The sequence below is a fragment of the Podarcis muralis genome, chromosome 4 (genome assembly GCF_964188315.1).
Source record: "Podarcis muralis chromosome 4, rPodMur119.hap1.1, whole genome shotgun sequence".
Classification (NCBI taxonomy): domain Eukaryota; kingdom Metazoa; phylum Chordata; class Lepidosauria; order Squamata; family Lacertidae; genus Podarcis; species Podarcis muralis.
The window spans coordinates 66,408,048-66,423,829 of record NC_135658.1 but is presented as its reverse complement, the minus strand read 5'-3'; the positions used below and the strand labels follow the sequence as shown (position 1 = coordinate 66,423,829).

General features: G+C 41.9%; 1 long non-coding RNA gene across 2 annotated transcripts; it reads right to left on the bottom strand.

Moving 5' to 3' along the window:
- Positions 1 to 8,340: 8,340 nt before the first annotated feature.
- On the bottom strand, positions 8,341 to 15,064 carry LOC144327526 (uncharacterized). Of its 2 annotated transcripts, none has more exons than XR_013392633.1 (3): positions 14,493 to 15,064; positions 12,172 to 12,746; positions 8,341 to 10,302 (listed from the first exon to the last, which is right to left on the bottom strand). It is a non-coding gene; the product is annotated as an uncharacterized LOC144327526 (long non-coding RNA). The 2 variants fall into 2 exon arrangements; XR_013392632.1 differs by having other exon boundaries at positions 8,342 to 10,302; positions 12,172 to 12,315.
- Between the last annotated feature and the right edge of the window lie 718 nt (positions 15,065 to 15,782).

Genomic DNA, 15,782 nt, shown 5'->3' with positions numbered 1-15,782 from the left:
ATATGTAAGAAAGTTATGTTATCTCATTTATATTAAATAAAAGGGCTGGGGAGGCTGAAAATACATGAAAGGGACATATTATATACCTTTGCAAGCCAGGTCTGTGTTGGCCGCCTTTGGCTTCATCAAAACATAGAACCCCCTTTCTCCTACGGTTTTTTGTTGCTAAAAAATAAAATTAGAATTATACACAGGAGATACCGTTCATTTGATCTAACTCTTCCTTATTTATTATGAAGTGCTGATTCCAAATGGAATTGTGCGCACACGCACGCGCACACACACACACACCCAACCCCAGTTAAATTAAAAACAGCTGTGCTATAAACCACAATGAAGAGAGAACTCTTTGGAAACCTTATCCTTAAAAACATTTAGAGATCATTTGGGTCTGACATAAATAATAGGTTTTATAGTAACTCTCAGAAGTGCAAGCCCAGTAAAATCAGGACATTAGGTGATAAGAAGTCCAAGATACCCATAATCCACACACAGTTGTGTGGAAAGGAAAAATGCATCCTGGGTACTGACCACCTCAGTTGCAAGTAAAACACCCAATGAGGTTCAGTGGATAAAATATTGTATTGGAACTTAGAGTCTGGGGTTTAAACCCCACCACCCTCCACTCACTGGGTGGTCTTGGAGTAAGGACTATTTCATAAGATACATTTTTAACATGTGCCCACATCGCTTGTGGCATGCTGAATATTACTTGCAAGAATGGTTAGGTTTGTAGTGTAGGTCTGAACCTTGTTGGAACAGCTGAGTGATTCCAAATCTGTCCTCTATTTGGAGTAACGCACCCTTCTTCTTTTTTAGTGCACTTATGTGCAAATCTGGTTTATCGGAAAACTTGTATTTCCAAAAATTAAGAAGTGCATATACAGCTAAACAAATACTTGCATGCAGTCCTATAAGGGATCTCAAGTTTCATCACTTGGCAGAGATGAACACTTTGAAGAATTGCTTGTTGACTGCTCTTTTGTGGCTATCTGCTATATCAGAAAACTTGTGTTTATTTTTTTCTTTAAATGAAAATTAAAAGGTACAGGCGGGTAAACAAATACTTGCCTGCATGTCCAAAAGGAACCTTGGGTTTCTGGGACTTATGGTGGGTGGGCAAGTAACAATTTAGGGGAGGGGACAACACACAGCAGGAATTCATCCTGTCAAACCCCACCTACTAATGAGGACGGGGGGAAATGAGATGGATGTTGAGACATAAAACTGAAAGCATTCATGTGTGGGAAAAGGTGCACAGATTTGCACATGGAAAAATTGACCCACATTTGCATTAACGCCTTAGTGTGGACACACCCTGAGTCACCTATATGCTTGTGCCAAAGGCATGGAAGTTCTCAAGCCCATTCATGGTCGAGCTTTCGTATCACAAATGATGGGATATTGCACTATGCTTACCCAAAGGAATATATTGGTGGACAATTTTTCCTAAGTCTGGTACTGTTTTATTACACTTATGAACCATAACTCCTCAAATTTGTAGAGTATTTGAATCTTTGTGTAAATTACATCTTCTTGTTTTGGTCAGGCAAGATCCTGTGGATACCAGGGTGGTTGTGTTCTTGATGGAAAGCCACCAGTTCCTGAGGTCTGCTAGCTTCTGCCAAATGGGGAGGGAACAGGTTGTTCCTCCTCTCCCTGCCAAATACAGTTGTTTCTTAATTTTCATCCCATTGACTGGAAGGGTTGGGATTTTAGTAACTGTGCCAGCTAAAGACTGATCTGACCCGGACATTCCCCTTTCCAGTCCCTACCACCAACAGGGCAACAGTGGCAGAGGAGGAATGATGGCAGACCTTTTCACTTCTGCAACAGGAGACTTTGGGCTTCTTTCTCTATCCACAAAGAAAAAGAGAGCTCCATAACATCCTACAATCTCTCCGTCACCCTTCCAGGGAATTTAGGATTGCCTCCTAAATAAATAAATAAAACTTCCAGAACAGCTTATAAAGAAGTTAAACGAACCCAAAACACACACAACTTAATGCAATCAAAACACCAGAGCCCTGAATCGAAATGAAAACAAGCTGATGGCTTCGTCATCTCATGCTACTATTTTATTTAAAAAAACAAAAAAAGAATTGTTTTTATTGCAACTATAACAGATAGAAAAAAGAAATGTCAGCTCCCATAAACAATAATAACCCATCTGTCTTAATTTAAACCTATGTACATTATTAGTACAAGCAGTCCCTGTGTCCAAATAGAAAGCCAAATGAGATCGACAGTGATAAATTACATGTTCAAATATAGAAAGTGCATCAAGATCTTAAGTCTCGCTGCAGCCACAAGGTCTTGCAGGATCCACTTTGGTTGTCTATTGAATAGCATTGCAGGAATATAGTTTAAAAGTGTGTGAACATCGGAAGGATTTCCCAAAACAAACTTAACGTGAACAACATTTTCTGACTAAAAGGAAGGCACTACAGAACACAGGCCCACCATATGCCTCCAAGAGGCCCTGTCAGCAGTACATCACAAGCATTACATCACAACTAGCCAATTCCATCTCATAAAGACCCTGTGGGGTCCAGTACACCCAGAACATCAATTCTGAACAAACCTTAATGTTCATTCTTCAGAAACATTACATATAGATATAGAAACACTACTCAAAGTGCTCCATGTTGAGCAGAAGACTGGGCAACCAATTTTTTTTGTCCGTTCTTGTTGCTGTGTTGCATCCATCCTCCTCTCCCAGGTGTTGAAAAGTCTACAGGTTCATGTTGCAGCAAGAGTAGAAAGAATCAAATACTTTTTACTTATCTATAAAAATATTTTTATACCGCCATTTCATAAAATACATACTATGCCTTGGAATTTATTCATATCTTTCCATTACTCTGGGAGAAAGTCGCTTTCAAGGACTGGCAATGAGAAAGTAGTTCTCTTATGACCCCTAATATGAACAATAGCTAAGCATTCTTTCTGGTCAAACTCTTAAGCTTATGCAGCTTACTTCTGTGTCATGTACCAATCACCATTTCAGGATTAGCTGGATTTAAAATAAAGCTCCTTTATTGCTATCTAAGTTTAAATTTCACTTTGGCAAGCAACCAAAAGTACTGCAATCCCAAACCCATCTTTTGTTTGACCTTATAAAGAAGAGGCCTTCTATGTAAGTGGCAGGGGTCTTTTAGGTTTCTCTTGAGAACGCGGCTCGGTGGCAAGTCCCACAGCTGACGTGTTTGTGTGCAAAATAATGAAACTGCACCACCCAAATTATAAACCTTTATTGTATGACTGTGGACACAATCTAGCTAAAAGTAAACGCTTATAAACCAAATTGATTTCAGTGCAAGAGAGTTAAGGGTGTGCTCAACTCTCCCATTAAAAACAGTGGTACTTCAGTGCTTAATTTGGTTGGATAGTGTCCTATGAATCTAATTTTGTGTTGATAAAGGGTCTGCAGCTCTCCTACCATCCCTGTTTATGAAAGCAACAATTTAGAAATATCTTAATTCCCCTCTCCTTTCCTCAGCTGGGCAGCAATGGCGATATTTTTAGCTTGTTTTTCTTGGTGATTTCAAAAATGAATAACTATTGGGTTTGCATCAGAGATCTATCTATCCATATTCCATTTCCAAGTAGAGAAGCATCTTCAAAACTCTGGTAGACTGTGCTTTCTGCCATGATGGCACAAAAGTGGTGTCCAAACTGTGTTCTGAGGAAATGTGGGATTCCTTTGGCGACTCATCTAGGGTTCATCATAGTATTTCCCTGAAATGCATAGCAGTATGACTGCATTTGGTGCAATGTAGCCTAACCAGCCCCTCCTATTTGAACTGATTTTATAACCCAGAAATATTCCCCAGAACCTTCCGCATCACACAGGGGTTATTGTGGAGTCCTTGCTGAAAGCAAACAGTTTTAAAAGCAATTCTTCAGTGTAGATGGATGCCTTTTGCTGAAAGAAGGGGAAGTTCTGATGTGCTGAGCATAGTCTCCATGTCTTTTACTCCTGTATCAGTTTAACTAGATTTTCTAGTCTCTCTTAAATGAATATAAATTTTGTCCTCCAGATCTGACTGGGGTATGAAAAGCAACAGCAGTTTATATCAGGCAAGCGTCAGATTGCTGAATCTATTTATCAAGATATTGGAGTGCTTATTTAAATTTCTGGTATTTATTTGTAGGTTGCCAGATGCTGATCTTGGACAGACTGTATAACACCTCCTGGGGGTTTTGTAGATTAATTGTTGTATCATGATGAGCATTAATAGTTCATTTTATATACCTGACTGTTGAAGTACGTCATGTAATATACGGTAATGTTCCTGAGGATAGGGATATTTATTTTTTGAGTATACACACTGTGCACAACCTTAAATTTGGAATGGGAACCTCAATGGTTTTTGAGAATATTAGTCTAATGTGATAATATATAATGCTCAGCAAGCAAATGCGATGGGACTTCTCAGTCTTCTCTCCCTTTTGTATCTCCAAATCTTCTCCAGAGTGTCTGGAATCTGTTTTTGAAGCCTGATGACCTCTGCCCTCCAGTTCTAGTTACATCTTGATCCCTCTCTTTTCCATGCTGACATGGTTCTTTGCTTCTTGAAGGGGGTGAGGAGTCCTACCAGGGCTTAATTTGGTGAGGGATCCTGCCAGGGTTGTTTTTAGTTCCAAAAGTCCTGTTTGTGGGATTCAGGTCGAGAGTTCAACTTTTTCTCTTTGCAGTTGTCTGGTCCATGTTTGAGGAACTAGGTCATCCATCTGTTTCCTTCCCCTCCCCTACTTGCCTTGCTTCTGACAGCTCTCATGTCAACGGTCACACACAGAACTCCAAACCTGTCTTCAGCCATTTTAAGAAGCAGAAACCAAGAGCTCTTTCTCTCTCACTGTCTCTTTTCTCTCACACACCCTCTCCTCTGTATCTTTATCCATGCATATATTTTCTTGCATTGCCATTTTCCTGACTTATTCCCTCCTGTTTGTAAAATATGTGTGAACTGTACCATACAGTTGTTGTGTTCTGTCATTTGTTCAAGGGAATGTTTAATCTATGGCTGGAAACATCCGCAGGTGCACCTGGACTTCCTATGACTTTTATACCTGCCCTCCTGTTGTTTCCATCTTGCTGTTTTTACAAAGAGCAAGCATTAGCAGCACGAAGACTCCTTTCTCTGACTCGTCCTGCAGTCTTTGGCAGCTTTCGTAAATGGTCCTAATTGCTCCTTAATGTATTGGCACCCACCTTTATGAAATTTATTTTCTGTGCTATGAGAGAAGGTTGAACACTTTGTTAAAGAAAAATTAGAGGCTGTTACGCCATAATAGCCCTCTCTCCGGAGAGTTAACCGAGTTAACCTTGCCATCTTCAAAATATATTAATTATGCAATGTAAGATATTAAAGATAAGTGGTTTCAGTAGCAATAGCCATGTAGCAGATGATTTCATCTCACCCCAAAAACCTTGCATGTGACCAAAGCTGTATAAATTAAGTTTTGGTGTGCTTCACATGTGGCGTTTGAATGGGTTGTGGAATGACAATGCAGTTTGTTTTAATGTTGTTGTTTATAATCTCCAGGATTTGAGTGCTATATTTGTGCCATATTACACACTTATTATAGGGACGTGGGTAGCACTGTGGGTTAAACCACAGAGCCTAGGACTTGCTGATCAGAAGGTCGGCGGTTTGAATCCCCGTGACAGGGTGAGCTCCCGTTGCTCGGTCCCTGCTCCTGCCAACCTAGCAGTTTGAAAGCACGTCAAAGTGCAAGTAGATAAATAGGTACTGCTCTGATGGGAAGGTAAACGGCATTTCCGTGCACTGCTCTGGTTCGCCAGAAGCGGCTTAGTCATGCTGGCCACATGACCCGGAAGCTGTACGCCGGCTCCCTTGGCCAAAAATGTGAGATGAGCGCCGCAACCCCAGAGTCGGCCACGACTGGACCTAATGGTCAGGGGTCCCTTTACCTTTACCTTTAAACACTTATTAGCTAGGCTGATTTTTTTTCAACAAACAAACATCAAGTGTTTTGGTAACTAGATTCACATGGTATGCACAAAAGAGGGTAGGAGATGGTTTTTTATCCTCTCTCATACTGTGAGAACCTGGGGTCATCTAGTGAAGCTGAACAGAGGGAGATTCTGGGCTGACAAAAGGAGGTACTTCTTCATGCAGTTCATAGTTCAATGATGGGATTCTCTACTACAAAGTAATAGTGATGGCCACCATCCTAGATGGCTTAGGGCAGGCGTTCCCAAACTGTGGTTCTGCAAGCTTCATCAGGTGGTCCATAGCATTTCGGCATTAAACATTCCTTTTGTGGTTTTTTAAATTGTATTTTATTGCTTCTTTTATTTCTTATGTTGTACTCTGACTTGAATTCATGTCAACCACCCATCTCTGTTTGCATATCAGGTTGGGAATCCCATGTTTGCTGTTCCACCTTCTGCAGGAATTAGGGTGTTGTACGAATCGGGCATTATTGGCTGGTATAGCAGCTCATAAGATCAGGCTGCAAATCTGTTTAAATGTGTGGAATTATTCTAGGTTTATACTAGTAGAACTGTATAATGCTGAGAAGCTGATCTAAAGTATATCGTAAAGCATCCCAGATAGTGAAGCAGCTTTTGCTAGATGGTTTTGCAGGCTGTTAATTCCTCTCAGAATTTGTCTCTTCCATTAGGCTTCAGAGGACTATGCTATGGTGAGATAAGGCTAAATTGTATCTAAACCTAATGGACTGACTTCTCTTTGGTTTCAGAGTCAATTTTCAATTTTCAAAACTGAAAATATAGAATTCAAAGGGCCTTTTCAAAGATTTCTGTCCTCAGTGTGCTGTATCTGTTCCCATTTAACTGCAATTATTCATACAAGTGTTGAGGGTGTCCAGTTATTCAAAAAGTGAGTCCTGTAATATTCACTAAGCTCTACGTTCATTTAAGTGTCTGTCCACAGACTTGTGGCATAATATGTATACATTCATATGACTTTCTATGCATGGTTTTCATGCTTGTTCCTATTGGGAAGTGCTTTCATGAGCAGGAAAGGCATAAAATTTTAAGTGGCTCATAGTCCATAACATTTCACTATTACTACCAATGAATCTAGGCAAATATTAACCAGAAAGTATTCAAGCTACTGAATATGTTTAATTACAGGCAGACTTGTTAAGTGCACAATGTCAAGTTCTCTCCTGTTTTTACTTAAAGCTTTAATGTATTCCATATTGCTCTTGCAGCTTTTAGTATATTTACCACTCAAAACGAAATTTATTTTCAATTTTGCTATGCTACCTGTAAAATTGGGAAATTAATATAACAACTTATGTTTTGACAAATATAAATTACTTAAAAGAAATTAGAGACTCTCAGGCATTTGGGAGAATGAGGGACCTCTATAAAGAAATATACTGATCATGACTCACCGGTCCCAACTTATCTGCATACTGAAATACTTACTAGTGACACATATAGAAAATCTCAGTTTTGATAACTATACAGTGCTATCATACAGAATACAAACAGGACAATTTGACCATGTTGCATGCTCCCCCCCACCACCACTTCCCTGCTGCTAATCTGTCTAGAAAAAGGAACTCTTGTTGATATTTGCATTTTTAAAATATACACTGTAATGAACTTTTAAAAGTTTACTATTTTGAATGTATATTAAAAATTTAGGGATGGTTCCTATGTACAGTGGTACCTTGGTTTACGAACTTAATCTGTTCCTTAAGTCCGTTCTTAAACCAAAGCATTCTTAAAGCAAGGCATGCTTTCCCATAGCAGCGGGGGACTCAATTTACAAATGGAACACACTCAACAGGAAGCGGGACATGTTCTCATTCCAAGGCAAAGTTCACAAACCAAAACACCTACTTCCGGGTTTGCAGCGTTCTTAATCCAAGTTGTTCATAAACTAAGGTATTCTTAAACCAAGGTTCCCGGGGATTCACTCCATATGGAGAACCAAACCTGTGAATGGTCCATCTGTGGATACAGCTACATTTTCCCCACCAGCAGCAATTTCCATGATCTGACTGTCTAACATTTTCTCCAAGGGAACGTGTGTCCCTGAAAATAAATGGAAGGTCACAGACACAGCAGAAGAGGCTCAATTTTATGAGGGTTAAAGTGTGGTTTGGTGGTGGGGAGCTTTGCCCCATGTTAGATTTCTGAAATAGAAATAACAGTATATTTCACATCAACGCTTCATCCTTAGGCTATTTTCTCTGAAGTAAAGTCCTTTTGATTTGATGGAGTTAACTTTCCAGCAAGCATACATAGGCTTGCAGCCTTATTTTAATTTCCAGTTGATAACACACTCAGGTGTTCAATGTCACATCAGTTTCAGTTTCCTCTGAATATGTACCACTTCAGGTGAGGGATACCATTTTTGGATGTCCCCCATGTGGAAAACAAAGACATCCTACCTGTAATTAAAAACAACAGTAACCCTATAAAGGGGTTCTAAGTCAATTTGCTCTTTATGCCAGTTTTATACTGGCAGGTATTTTTTTTTTTTTAATCTATCTACCACTTCATTTTTTTGCCTTCGTTTGGGTCAGTTTTAAAGCTGGCAATTTCTGCAAAGGAATAGTCCTCCGTCCTAAAATCATTTCCAGGAAAAAAATGTGGCAACAGTGTAGGGGATCTTAAAATGGTTAGCTTGCTATGACAAGGAAACAATTTTAGCTAGCACTAAACTTGCATGTGCTGAAGGAGAGCATATTGCATGTGTCAGCCTGAAATATAAACACTGGTGCGGTGCCATTAAAATCTTTTTTTAATTTTTTTATCCTCAACAATTCCTGAACTGTGCTGCATAAGCTGCTGTTCTGGCAATCATTCAAAAATCACCTGTAGACATTCAGTCACGAATAATGAAACATACCGAACAGCATTAATCCTGTATTAATAAACGGCTACTGTTTATATTTATTTGAAGGTGAAAAGTTGTATGCATTAGAGTGAAATACAGCTGAAAGAAATGTTGCAATCCATATAATATAAGCAGTAGCAAAAGGTCTCTCCATGTCCCACCTGTCATATGCCCTCCCTTCCATTTATTCCCCTTTCCTCTGATTCTCCAAAGCACCTCAAAGCCAGGAGGACAGAGTCCTGCACTGGGCATGTTCTCTTCACATGTCATCTCTATCCCCACCACAATCCCACATTCATGATGAGAAAAAACATATACAGGTAGCCATTTGTTGCTATTTTACAAAACACCATTGCATTTCTCAGTGCATGCACCTGTAGCCAATGTGATGTAATGATTAGAGGGTTGTCCATTGTGTGTGTGGGCCTAGACTCAAATCCCCACTGAGCCTTATGAGAATAAAGTAGGACAGGGTTGTTGTTTAGTCGTTTAGTCGTGTCCGACTCTTCGTGACGCCATGGACCAGAGCACGCCAGGCACTCCTGTCTTCCACTGCCTCCCGCAGTTTGGCCAAACTCATGCTGGTAGCTTCAAGAACACTGTCCAACCATCTCGTCCTCTGTCATCCCCTTCTCCTTGTGCCCTCCATCTTTTCCAGCATCAGGGTCTTTTCCAGGGAGTCTTCTCATGAGGTGGCCAAAGTATTGGAGCCTCAGCTTCAGGATCTGTCCTTCCAGTGAGCACTCAGGGCTGATTTCCTCCAGAATGGATAGGTTTGATCTTCTTGCAGTCCATGGGACTCTCAAGAGTCTCCTCCAGCACCATAATTCAAAAGCATCAATTCTTTGGCGATCAGCCTTCTTTATGATCCAGCTCTCACTTCCATACATCACTACTGGGAAAGCCATAGCTTTAAGACTGCCATCCTGAACTCCTTTGAGTTATGAATTATTCAAGCAGCTCTTCTCTCCTATGTTTCCTTACTGTTCTTCCGTGTTCCATCAGATTCCATTTCATGCATGTATGTATGGACTAAATCAATTTTTTTAAAGCACACTCAAACATTTGAGAAATTTCTATAAGAGCCACCATTTGCAGTGAATACTGAATGCAGACTCGAACATATGTAGAAGCCAGCCATGGCTTCCTTTTCAGAACCTCAATTTTATTTTTTTATCCTGTCCCTCCCTTTTCAGCGTTGCAAACCTTTGGAAGCATCTCGTTCCACTTATCTGACTTCCAGCAGCTGGTTTCCAAGGAAACAGCAGGATACAATTTTGGGCATCTCAAATTTTAAAAGGACGTCTTGGTGGGAAACTGTCATTGTGAGACAATTGGGATTTAAGACGCAGGCAATGTAGGCAATATTTGAGTTCATCTGAACAGAACAGGATGGGACATGGCTGGTGCTGACTTGTTCAGTAGTCTTGTAATTGGAATAAGTAGCCTACAGGTGAAGGAATGGCAGTTTATCAGGCTTAGGGGGGAAATAACTTCAGGGGGTGGGGAGAGATGATAGCTTGCTGAAAGAAATAGATATCCTCAGGCCTAGTGTGAAAACGAAAATTATTCTCTCTCGTAGCTATTATTTAAACATAGATGAGGCAGCATATTTATAATACCATACTTCACTTTATTGCCATAACCTAAAACATAGCTCATCATGTTTAGCATAGGTATATACTAGTATCACTTGAATGTAACAAAACTGAATTTTCTTATTGTTTGTATATAAATAGTTCTCCTTAGCTTTGCCATGGCCAAGGCAGACGGATGAGCACTGGAGCATAGCTCACAAGGCACCAGATAACATGTCTTGCCTAAAATCTGGTCATGGCATGGTTTCTTCAAAGACAAAGTCCAACCAGAAAAAAGTGCTGTCTGGGATGTTTGGGTTGGATACTAGGAGCTGCAAATGGCATATTAGACAATTTAGTTATATATCAATCTCTATCTGCATCCATTACACTGAGCACGGGGAAGCATGGGCAGATTGATTTGGGTGACAGTGTGTGGAAAGAAGTCCTTCAGCCCATTGCAGGCTGAAAAATTAGTACAGCTGTGCAGCCTGATATAATGCCCATTTATTCATTATATCTCATCTCTCCCCCCAGAACTAGCTCACAAATACAAATAAAACACACACAACTAAAAAGAAAAAAAATGTATGACTAAAAAGTGATTTTTTAGATGCGGACGCGGGTGGCGCTGTGGGTTAAACCTCAGCGCCTAGGACTTGCCGATCACATGGTCGGCGGTTCGAATCCCCGCGGCGGGGTGCGCTCCTGTTGCTCGGTCCCAGCGCCTGCCAACCTAGCAGTTCGAAAGCACCCCCGGGTGCAAGTAGATAAATAGGGACCGCTTACTAGCGGGAAGGTAAACGGCATTTCCGTGTGCGGCTCTGGCTTGCCAGAGTAGCTTCGTCACGCTGGCCACGTGACCTGGAAGTGTCTCCGGACAGCGCTGGCTCCCGGCCTATAGAGTGAGATGAGCGCACAACCCCAGAGTCTGTCAAGACTGGCCCGTACGGGCAGGGGTACCTTTACCTTTACCTAAAAAGTGATTAAGCTAATGATGGAATTAAAACAATGCAAAAGGGTATTTATTAAAGTGCAGCTAGAAAGGCAAAACACACACACACAAAACAGTACACCACACTACACTATTAAGGGTCCTTTCCTTAAAAGCAGTCAGTTCTAAAATAAAATGGCCTTCACCTCCTGGTGGAACAAACCCATAACCCTGAGATTAAGGAGAGAGCGAGCTGGTGGTATTAGAACACTGGTGGTATTGAACCACAAAAAACTCCAAACAACCTTTCTCAGTGGTAAATGTTGACTAGCATGGGGGCAGAACAGAACCCTGAGGGACTCCACAGCCTCTTAGACGCCAAGCTAGGAGTGCCCCAGCACCATCACCACCTTGGTTTTTCCCCTCCAGGAAGAAACAGAGCCAATATTAACTTCCTGTATGGACCAGGCTGAAGACTGTGACCAGTGTGCCTGCTCAGGCAGCTTACTGTTGATGGGCAACTTCACGGCTCCTCTTGCTTTCCCTTCTTAGGATCCTTTATCTTTAAGCTAAGGTTACCAGACATCCCGTTTCTCGGGGACAGTCCCCAGATTTACAAATAAGTCCCCTGACAAAATCCTATCATTCCGACTCATTTCAATGAAGTGTCCCTGGATTCATTGAAAAAAAAATGTGGTAACCTTACTTTAAGCTGGATTTGGACCAGATAGCCTTTCAAACAGAGAACTCCTTTAAATAGGACACATAGCCACACCAACAAAAAATGTAAAGGATGTCTACCTACCAGGAACTGTTTGTTTAAGCATGAAGAATTCCCCTTTGGAATTCTTTGGAAAGAGCTGTGGTGCTCCGTGAAACCCAATATGGTGGCCACATAAGAAGAAGACAGGAAACCAGGCACAGGCCTCTCTTGACACATATTTGGCAACTGTGTACAAGACATAAAAACACACTTGGGTGAGAAAAAAGGAAGGAAATACCCTTTTTGGTCACACTGTAAATCCCTAAGTCCTCCTTAATATCGCCTGTCTGAGTATTTGCCCAACAAGGATGTTCTAGCCACTTGGAATGGAGTGAACGGTATACTCTAGCCTTCCTGCTGTTTTGACTGGTGAGCCAAGTCTCTTTCAAACGCCATGTGACCACAACCACAAGCTTGCTGTCGACGCCTCCAGACAACAGAAAACAGGCTCCAGCCTGCACAGCTTCTTCATTACTGCAGCCCTAAGCCATAATTACATAACATGAGAGGGCTCTTCTCTTGCCAGCAGACAGAGTTACCGCGCGCAAGATCTCAAATCATTATGCTGAATTGAATATTGCCTCAACAGTAAACAGGATAAGGTTGGTCTGCTTGGTCTGAAATACAAGCAAAGGATCTCATTAGGCAAAACAGAGTAAAACATGGCCACAGGGAAAAGGTAACAAGCCTAGTAGCATTCCATTGCTCAAAATATTTCCACATCTATTTATTTTTCTTTTACAGAAATCTCTATGTAATTCCAGTGTACATGCTCATCCACTTTCTTTATGAGCCAATGACTAATTGTGCCCCTATAAAGCATGTTTGCCTTTGGAATGGTAATCACATTATCATACTGTCTTTATGTGCAGCATTTTAAGAATACAAGAATAATTAGTGGCTCTTTCCCCAAGAGTGAGTTGATTTTGCTGGTCATGGTGATACAAGTCAATAGGGGTTGTAGCTAATTGATATCTAGATTCAGATTCCATGCAATACTATTAATTTATCTATTTGAAAATATTAGTTGATTTTCTTGCAAAAGCAACCCAAAGGTGACATGGAATAATAAATAAGCAGACACCTACATTAAAACTAGCAGAAAACAAAACAAAGCAAAAATCTAAACAACCGTCGTATTTTTAAAAGGCAGAATTAAAACATCCCACCCACTTAGAGGCCGCAGATAATCAAAAGCTAAAGGCCTGGTGGAAAATAAAGACCGGTTGCCCCTAAAGGTGTGCAGTGATGGTGCAAGGCAAGTTTCCCTGGGGAGAGCATTCTGCAAGTGGGGAACCACCATTAAAGAGCCCCATTCTCATGTTGCCACCCTCCAAACCTCCCTTCCATGGAGGAAGTAATGTGAAACCAGGCACCTGAAATTTTTGGGGTTACACATGAAGCTCATCATGCAGGCCTTTCCACTGCCCAAGAAATCAAACAAGGTGTGCATGATCCACATTTCGTTCTATGTGATTCTCTTGCAAACCCTGGTCTAACACCAGTACCAATGCTTCTTACAGATAAGTAGGTAGGTAGATGCCAATTAGCCACCTCATTAGTCACAGTTGTATAAGTACACAGTCACAAATGTATTACAGTGGTTAAGAACTTAATTTGTTCTGGTAGTCCGTTCTTAACCTGAAACTGTTCTTAACCTGAGGTACCACTTTAGCTAATGGGGCCTCCCGCCGCCGCACAATTTCTGTTCTCATCCTGAAGCAAAGTTCTTAACCCAAGGTACTACTTCCGGGTTAGCGGAATCTGTAACCTGAAGCGTCTGTAACCCAGTGTACCACTGTATTGTTCTATTTTAAGCTTTGGTGTGGATGGTGTTTATGGATGGGGTGGCAGGAAATAAGGCATGTGTTGTTTAAGATGCATTGCAACCCATGTGGTGCAGAAGACTGTATTTAAAAAAAACAACTGCAGCTACCTGATTTTGAGTTATGCAATAATACCCGGTGTGCCAATGGAGAGAGCTGCAGGCGGTGGACTGGTAATCTTGTACCACTTCCTGCCTTTCTCATGGTTATGGGAATGCATATAAAAGGAATAGCTAGATTGACAGAAAAGCAGGAAACCTGCAAGTACTAGCATATGCTAAATTACAGGAAATCAGTGTGAAAGTGCATTCCTGAGCACACACATTGTAAACCAGTGATCACCTGTGAAATAGCACTGGCTCAACACTTCCAATAAAGTCTTCCCTGTGGGGGGGGGGGGGAGAACTATCCTGCAATTATTGTGCAAGTGAAGATTCTGCTGAGGACCACAATGTATAAAAAGAAGATGGGAAGATTTGCCTTGAGCACAGTATTCTTTCAATATATAGATTACTTAGGCAATTTCTAGAATGTTACCTTCAGTCTGTTGAGAATGATACTGGAAAAGAATGGATGTGCCATCTCATAATTTGAGAGCCATGGCAGCTTTGAGAGTTGGCCTTGGCCTTGAGAGAGGTTCTGTTTCAAATTGCTGCTCAGTCTGAACTTGGATGGCCTTGCGGAAGTCACTGTCTCTCAGCTTCAGTTCCCCACCTGCAAAATGGAAATAATAATGTCCTCCTTTCAAAGGGTTATTATGAAGGTACCATTTATAAAGCCTTGCATACCTTGAAAGTGCTCTGGAAATTTGAAATCGTTCTTTAGTCTGTACTTCTATAGCTACTTGCAGTAAGCACCACTGGAAATATGAAATAGTTAAATAGTTGCAATTCTAAACCCACTTACCTGGGACTAAGTCCTATTGAACTCAAGAGGACTTACCGATAAGTTACTTTTGCATTTTGGTAAACATCATTTGGAAACTTCTAGCAAATACAATGCTCTAGTAAAACATCAAATGCTGACAAGTGGGTTTTGTTTTTCTTATATTGTGTATTTCTGGATATATTTTTACTGTATAATCCTTTGACTATGCAGTTACAGTGGTACCTCGGGTCAGTGGCATAGCGTGGGGGGTGCAGGGGGGGCCGGCCGCACCAGGCGCAACATTTGGGGGGGGGGCGCTCGCCGCCTCCGGAGTCGCCGAAGAGCCTCGGGCGCAGGTTGTAGCAGAGCCCCATGTCTCGCGGAACCGACGAGCTGGCAGCGGCTCTCAGCGCTCGCCGTGGTGCCCGCGCGTCAGGGCCGTGGAGGGCGCACCAGGCAGCCCCTCCTCACAGCCCTGCCGCCGCCGCTGCTGCAGCTGCTGGGCCATGTTGCATTTTCCTCGCCTCTCTGCCCTCCTCCTCCTCCGGGCAAGCGGTGTCGTTTGGGCGGCAGCGCCAGCGGCAACTCGCCTCAGATCACCTGACACGGACCCGCCGCCGACGCCATGGCTACCTTACCGTAAATACCCCAGCCCAGGCAGCAGCAAGAAGAAGCTGGCAGCAGTGGCAGGTTAGGGGTTAGGGGGCGCAGATTACTTGCCTTGCCCCGGGTGCTGACAACCCACGCTACGCTGCTGCCTCGGGTTAAGTACTTAATTAGCTAACTTAATTCGTTCCGGAGGCCCGTTCTTAACCTGAAACTGTTCTTAACCTGAAGCACCACTTAACTAATGGGACCTCCTGCTGCCGCCGCACCGCCGGAGCACGATTTCTGTTCTTATCCTGAAGCAAAGTTCTTAACCTGAAGCACAATTTCTGGGTTAGCAGAGTCTGTAACCCG